Below are 7,901 nucleotides of genomic sequence, written 5' to 3' on the forward strand. Positions count from 1 at the left end.
CTAGCCTTCGAACTGCATTTGTTATGCAAGTGCAAAGTACATCAATGCTGCTTCAGTCTATCTCCAGGTTTTGTTTATGAACTGAACAATCAGTTTACAAGCTCTCTAATTGCCCTTGTGGTAGCTCTAGTAACCTCCTTAGATCTACCCCTGTGATTTATTTACTGATTACCACTTGCTCGGCCTAAATCCCTAAACTGAGCTGCAAACTATGACCTAAAACCCAGTTGAAGTCTCGTCCCTGGACCATCGTATTGTCTCTTCTTTGGAATCTAGATGCATCACACTTCCTGTGTGTAGTAGGTGCGCTGCATCTCACTTTCCCTGTGTTACAGGTGCGCTGATCAGATAAGACCTCTTCTGCTCTTAGATTTTGGTTTCTGTGTTCACTCTTTTCAGCTCTATTCAAGAGTTTTGCTATCTGTAGTCAGTATACCTTTGTTGGAAACCCCCTTCCTTACCATTATTCCACCTCCATTGTGCAAAGAACTGTAAATGTTTTTATGTATTGTGATCCATTTTCAGTTCTCTTTTACAAAGAAGTAGCGTAATTGAACTGTCATTTCTTGTTTTGAAAGTGTCGCAAGTGTCGTTTTCAGTCATAGAAGAGAATCCGATTGTTCTTGATAGTCGATTACACTGTTACTCTTGTATTTGATTTGAATTAGTAGTTTTTCAAGTGTTGAAAGCAAGTTTTCAATTCCAAATCGCAAAGTGTCGTCATTGTCTTCATTTTGTCTTGAAAAGAAACTTGTTAGTAATGTTGCTTTGAAAAATAATTCATATTTGCGCTTAGCTTTCTTTTTATCATTCACACATTAAGAAGGCTGAAAACAAATACATGCATGTGCAATTCCATTTAGATTGTTTGTTGGTTTGATTTAGGACAGTGCATATAGTGTGTGCTCTCTGCTCTATGTTGAAAGAATATCGTCTCTCTTTCCTTAGTAGCTAGGATTTTCATTGCAAAAAGAAGATTAAACGATTGTTTATCATCTTAGATTGCATTTTAGGAATTGTACATCTACATCACGCGGTGAACCTGAAAGGGAAATTTCTTAAGCAAGATCAACTATAAAATAAATTTAATGAATCTAAAAATGCTTTGGAACCTAACGCACAACATTTAGAAGTCTAGGCTAGAGATGTATTCCGGTGTCGTAAAGCCTAGTAACAGTTGTTTTCATTGCTGGTTGGGTGATTCCTCCACTTTGAGACGATAAGTGCCAGTATAGACTTGTGTTCCCACGTACCGTCGAGTATATATTGGGAGACCACAATAGGTTTTATCCTTTATCCATAGGAAGCTGTGTCTGCCGCCCTATCGATCACAATGCACTGAACAAAGCATTCGGGAAGATTGACTATCGTACCGTAAAATGTATTTTGCAGTTTTGCGATTGGTTTGGTAATCCCTCTATCTAGATTTCCAGAGCAGTCCCTTTCGTTCCTTTTCAGACTCCTTAAAGGAAAAGGTCCATCTAAGAACTTGTCACTTCAAGCTCATTAAAAATCGAAGGCGACTAGAGTCATCTTTTGTTTTTTCTCAACTCTTAAAAATTGAAAAAGCAAGTTGTGTCAAAGCGTCTAAAATTCATTTAATTTGGAAACATATTTCCCCTTGATTTTTAGTTGATCGAGTAATCTGCAATCATGGAAGAAAGTCAATTAAAACCGTGTCGTTCGTGGAGGATTATGAGTCAACCGTCTTTGTCTCCAGAATCAAATCTGTTACGGATGAAGCAAACTCGTTTAACCGGTTCCAAATCCCCTGGTAAAGTTAGAACAAGTGTTCCAACACCATCGGAAACTCTGGTTACTCCAACAATTTCTGGTATCCTTGCCTTTACAGAAGAAGTTCTGCAACCACCAAAGGACAGTAGAACTGATCCTAGTGTGAAGGTAAACACTTGTATTACTGAACCAGCTCCATCTACAGCTGATTTGGAAGGTGTTATTCCCCAAACATCTGTCGTTACAGATTCTATACCTTCTTCAGCACCAAAAATATTTTACAGACCTGACGGTCTACCTCTTCCACCTGGACTGATTACTATAGAAGAGATTGTGGAGGATCCTCCATCTAGTACTCCATCGCAATTTGGAGTCGGGATCACTCTATATCCTTCTTCATCAGAAATTAGTCTACCGTTATCAGAAGTTCCTGTAGAATCACTAAGAAATCTTTTGGATAGACTAGAAATGTCTGAACAACCGTCGACATCTAGGACTGTGTCATCCGACACAGCAACGGTAGAACTTCCTGCTGTCACTCCAACAATGTTTTTCAGCATACCATCTGTTCCAACAATCTATCAATCGCTAGATGGGGCCCACTCAAGGGCTATTTTGACAGTATGGTCCGTTCCTGTTTGTTCATCCGGAATAATATTCAGGAACTCTTATGTTGAGTCTCAGCAAATTGATCCTTCATGGTGTCAATTTGGGCAGTCCGGTCCTCAAGGACAAACAATTCCTTTGAGTACTAGATTACCGCCGTATGGGGGGCAATATACCCTTTCATTGTCTCCTCTGGGAGGACAACCATACGAGAGTTCACAACAAAATTCAGGTTATGCTGGAATTACATCTAGCGATTGGGTGCCAATACTGCCTCAAGAACCAAGAGTTGTATATTCGATGCAACAATGTTTACCTATGTCAAATATACCAACTACGCCAGCTATTATGATGGTGTCACAAATTCAAGCGTTTCCTGTTGTATGCCAACCTCAGGTTTCTCAGGTTGTAATGCAACAGCCTCTTGTCCCTGCGACTGTTATGAAACCAGCTCAAGAAAAGATAGAAAAGATAGATCAACACCTTAGAATTCAGCCTCTTCGAGGGGGCAACCTCCTTTACATTACATAAATGAACAATTCTTGGATGATACAAATAAAAAGACCTCCTTTCTATATATAGGAGTCTAAGGGGTCATAACATAATCAGAGCCGACATAACAATAATAATGTAAGGGCACAATAATAACAATAGTGGGCTTCTATGGGGTACAAATATAACAATATGGGCACTACATGGGTACATCAATATAATAAGTGGGTTATACTAGTAAAAATAAGGGGTTACACTAGTAGTATAGGGGCCTAACATGCCCCTCTCCTTCAAAAAGAGTTGTCCTCAATGCTTGAGTAGTTCTTGATGCTTCTGTATAAAATTCTTGTCCTCCCATGTGGAATATTCAGCGGGTAAGTTCTTCCACTTGATGAGATACTCTGAAATTGATTGATTTCGTAGCTGTCGGGTTCTTGTTTCTGTGACTGCTCCAGGTTCCAATATGATTTTTCCTTCCTCTTTAATTTCTGGCAATATTGTTTGAATTGGGATCTTTTGCAACTTTTGAATAAGTGGCCATACTTCTTCATCCTTCTTCCATTCATCCCTTGCTTCGTTTATCCAATCTGGTTGGATAATATAAATAGCACAAAACAATGCTTCCACATCCTCATCCTTGAAGAGTCTTCCCATTCGGTAAGGTCGCCCTTTTTTAAGTGCATGTAGTATTGCCAACATTTCCTTCTCATAAATAGCTTGCTTGAGATGTAGCGATAAAAATACCCAATCACCTACATCAAAAAAAATTTCACTACGATGTTGATCTACCTGTTGCTTCGTTTGATTTTGTACTAAAGTGGTATTATCCTTTAAAACTTGGAGAACTTGTTGTTGATGCTCGATGTGATCTTTCACTGCTTGAACCTTTTTCTTCTTGATATGTCCTTCTATCTCTAGAGTTTGAGGAGTGGTAATTTCTTCCAATCCTTTACAAGATATGGTCGGATTCATTTCTTGATGCTCGATGTGATCTTTCACTTCTTGAACATTTTTCTTCTTTATATGTCCTTCTATCTTGATAGTTTGAGGAGTGGTAATTTTGAACAATGAATTACAAGATATGGTTGGATTCATTTCTTCTTTCTTTGGGGTGGGGTCCTGGCGTATATCTTCTTCTTTTGTTGTTTCTTGATCCTTTTCTTGATCCTCTTCATATTCTATGTAAAATAATTTCTTCTCAGCACACTTATGACCTTTAGTGCATTTGCTATCACAATTGTAACAAAGCCCTTTTTCTCTTTTTTCTTCCAATTGTTGTGGTCTAACCCTTGTAGGTTGTGGAAGGCTAGGAGAAACAACACTTCCATCTTTATAGTTGTGAGGGGTACGCTTCCTGGTTTACATAATTTTGCTTTCCACTATGTCACAAAGCCCTTTTACTCTTTCCAATTATTGTGGTGTTTCTCTAAAGAAGGTGTTGCTCTTTGTATCCTCATAATGTGCTATCATTTCCTCCGTGAAAATTGACCATGTAACAAGTTGTTTACGAGAACAAAGCCATTTGTACCATAAAAATTGATCTGTTTCTAAATATGAAGATGCAATACATACCTTTTGTAATAGTTGTACACCATGTACATCAAAATATTGCTCCATCTGAAGTATCCAATTTACCGAATCATTGCCATCAAACTTCCTCATCTTGCTTTTTCTTGATTTTAGGAGCTCGACCTTGAAACGACTGTAACTCTGTACTTTCAGATCTTTAAGTTCTGAAATTCTGTCCTGCAGTAGCACTCTGTGTCCTCTTTCCAATGCCACCAGTCTGATCCAAATTGGATTCTCCAAGAAAGAGTTATGCACAATCTCCGAAGATGACCTGATTATAGACTAGTTCAGTAGAGCGAACTTGTACGACATGCCACGAGTCACTGTTTCAACCTTTGGATCTAAAAGATGCTTACAAGAAACTATAGTCTGTCCTCTTTTTGTACCTTCTTATGAAATTTCAATCCGATCCCCAGAGAGAAAGTTATGACGATTTTCCCCAAGTCACCTGTTTGGAATGTAATTCAGGAGTTTGCAAAAAGACCAACTTCCTCAGATCATATCTCCGCAAATATATCGCAAAACGCTATGAAATTTGGATCCAAGGTTCAGCGTGATTTATTCTCAAATGGGTTTTTTTTTCAACTTCTGAAACATCGCAGAAAAAAAAGTTATAACGAAAATGCCACAATGACCTGTTTGGAGCAGCGAAACCCTAAAATCCAAAGCTTTGATACCAAATGTTATGAAACCAGCTCAAGAAAAGATAGAAAAGATAGATCAACGCCTTAGAATTTAGCCTCTTCGAGGGGGCAACCTCCTTTACATTACATAAATGAACAATTCTTGGATGATACAAATGAAAAGACCTCCTTTCTATATATAGGAGTCTAAGGGGTCATAACATAATCAGAGCCGACATAACAATAATAATGTAAGGGCACAATAATAACAATAGTGGGATTCTATGGGGTACAATAGTAACAATATGGGCACTACATGGGTACATTAATATAATAAGTGGGTTATACTAGTAACAATAAGGGGTTACACTAGTAGTATAGGGGCCTAACAGCGACTCAACCACAATCTCCAACTAGTGGAATGACACAGGCCCAAACGGGTAAAATTACCCCTCATCTTGGTCAAACGGCCAGTATTGGACAACAGCACATGGCTTCACAACCATGGCTGGTGCAATACCAACAACCGCAATTCCAACGAGTATACCAAGGATCTGAGCAACAAATCTTTGCAAATAATGGGCAGCCGTATATTCAAAACGGTCAAAATCAACCATTCTACAATGGTTATGCCCATCAACCTTACCAAAGTTACCAGCATCAAATGCATTATGCTGGTATGAAAAGACGAACTGCTCAGGCAATTCTATCTTATCCTGGGTATGCTTCGCCAAACCTGAATCAGCAGTTACCCTTCGTGGCAACTTTAGAGTTACCGAATCTAAATCGGCTAACGAACGATCCAATTGCTTACGCCCCTTGGTGGCTAGCAATTCCACATAAACTTCCGTCAGATATTCCTAAATTTAATGGAAATCCGGGTGAAGACCCGTCAAATCATGTGATGACCTTTCATCTGTGGTGTTCATCAAACACCCTAAACGATGATTCGATTAGGCTTCGCATTTTTCAGAGAACGTTAACTGGTCTGGAATCGAAATCGTATATCGAATTACCTAGAGCTTCGTTTGACAACTTCAGTGCCCTAGCCACAACCTTTTTAACCCATTTTCAGTTACCCATAAGGTATGAAACGGGAACAGAACTTCTTACCAATTTCAAGCAAACGACGGCCACTCACATATCCGATCATATTCATGAGTGGCGACGTCATCGTAGAATGGTAAAAACGTATGTTCCTGATCAGCTTTTAGCTGAATGGTTTATTAAGTCATTATTACCTTCCATTACAGAAGATGTGGCAAAGGGAGGAGTTGTCACTGAAGAGCAAGTTATTGCTCATGCGCAATATTTAGACTTGATTTATACTCAGTCTGGCACGCTCTACGATAAAATCCCTGATGCTCCCAGGCCGGAATTTTCTGTTCCTCCCCCTCCTAAATCAAACAATGACTCTCATGCCGGCAATGGCGTGATTGGTACGACAGACACAAAATCGACAAAGGCTACATCTAAAAAGGCCCGTAAGATTTCTAGTCAAAATGCAAAAGAAGAACTTGTCGCCTCGAAAGTAAATGTCGTCTCAACTGAAAAAGGCAAAGAAACCAAGCAACCAGGAGGCAAGAAGAAAAATAAAGGGAAGAAGAAGAAACAGGAGGAGTCATCACCTGAAAAATCTTTTGCAAACCCTTCTGGGGACAAGAAACCAAATCATCCATGTCTTATATGTGATGAGGATCATTGGACAAGAGATTGTCCATATAAAGCTGAGCTTAGAAAATTCTTCGAGAATTCGAAAACCTCAGTGGTATTAACTGATCCGTTTCCAAATCTAGGAACAAATCTGGTTGCCAGTGACAATGCTTCCCCATCCCAAGTGCTGATGTTGTCGGTTTCAAAACAGCAGAATGATGTTTTGGTAACGACAAAGAATAAAGATTACGAGAATCCACAGCTGTCAAACAACAAGGATAAAGATCAAACTAGTAGTTCGACAAAAACTTCGACAGAAGTTGCACCACCCATCATTCCAGAGCTAACAATAAAACCGCCAAAGGGAGTAGTACACAAGTCGAAATTTAATCCTTGTGCCAGAGCAGCACAGCATTATAATATAGTGGAAGATCTGGCCCAATCGCCATCCACTATGTCGACACTTGAGGTACTGCAAAATTGCCCATCCCAAAAGCAGGCTTTATTATCAGCAATAGGTGGGATTGACCCAAAGGATTCTAATCTTGTGTCCTTTAATCACAAAGGATATGATCCTCAGTTACCAGCTCAACTAGCTTTCCTCATTCAAGTGAAAGCCCTCAACAAAACTGTTCATCGAACAATTATTGATGAGGGGGCATCTACATGTATTATGTCGATGAGTTGCTGGAAAACTTTAAGATCTCCAACCTTGTCGCCATCCTCGATGACGTTAAAAGCATTTGATGGACGAACATATACCCCATATGGGATTCTAAGTAACTTGCAAGTTGAACTGGGGGGGAAAACAGTAGAAATAGATGTTGAAGTAATCGACGGAAACCTCGATTACAACATCCTACTGGGAAGGCCCTGGATATATGCTATGGCTGCAGTTGTGTCGACCTACTTTAGGAAGATTGCATTTCCTTTCCAAGGAGGAATTACAATCGTCGACCAACAAACATTTCTCCCCAATAGTTCCCAAGTTACGGGAAGCATTCCAATGATCCATGGAAGCCCCCATTCGCTTCAAAATATCGGAGTAGGCCTACTAAAAGACCCTATATTAATAAAAACTTTTTCCCTCCCACCTCCGATCAATCTGGTAGAAGTGGTGATGATAGGAACCTGCAATATGATATCTTCCATTCAAAAGATCCCAGAAAATGATATCAGCATGGATCACCTGCATGTATTGCCTCCAAGCCCAATAGAAATATT

The sequence above is a fragment of the Pinus tabuliformis genome, chromosome J, assembly GCF_031772625.1.
Source record: "Pinus tabuliformis cultivar Carrire ecotype Pingquan chromosome J, CPIR1, whole genome shotgun sequence".
Classification (NCBI taxonomy): Eukaryota; Viridiplantae; Streptophyta; class Pinopsida; order Pinales; family Pinaceae; genus Pinus; species Pinus tabuliformis.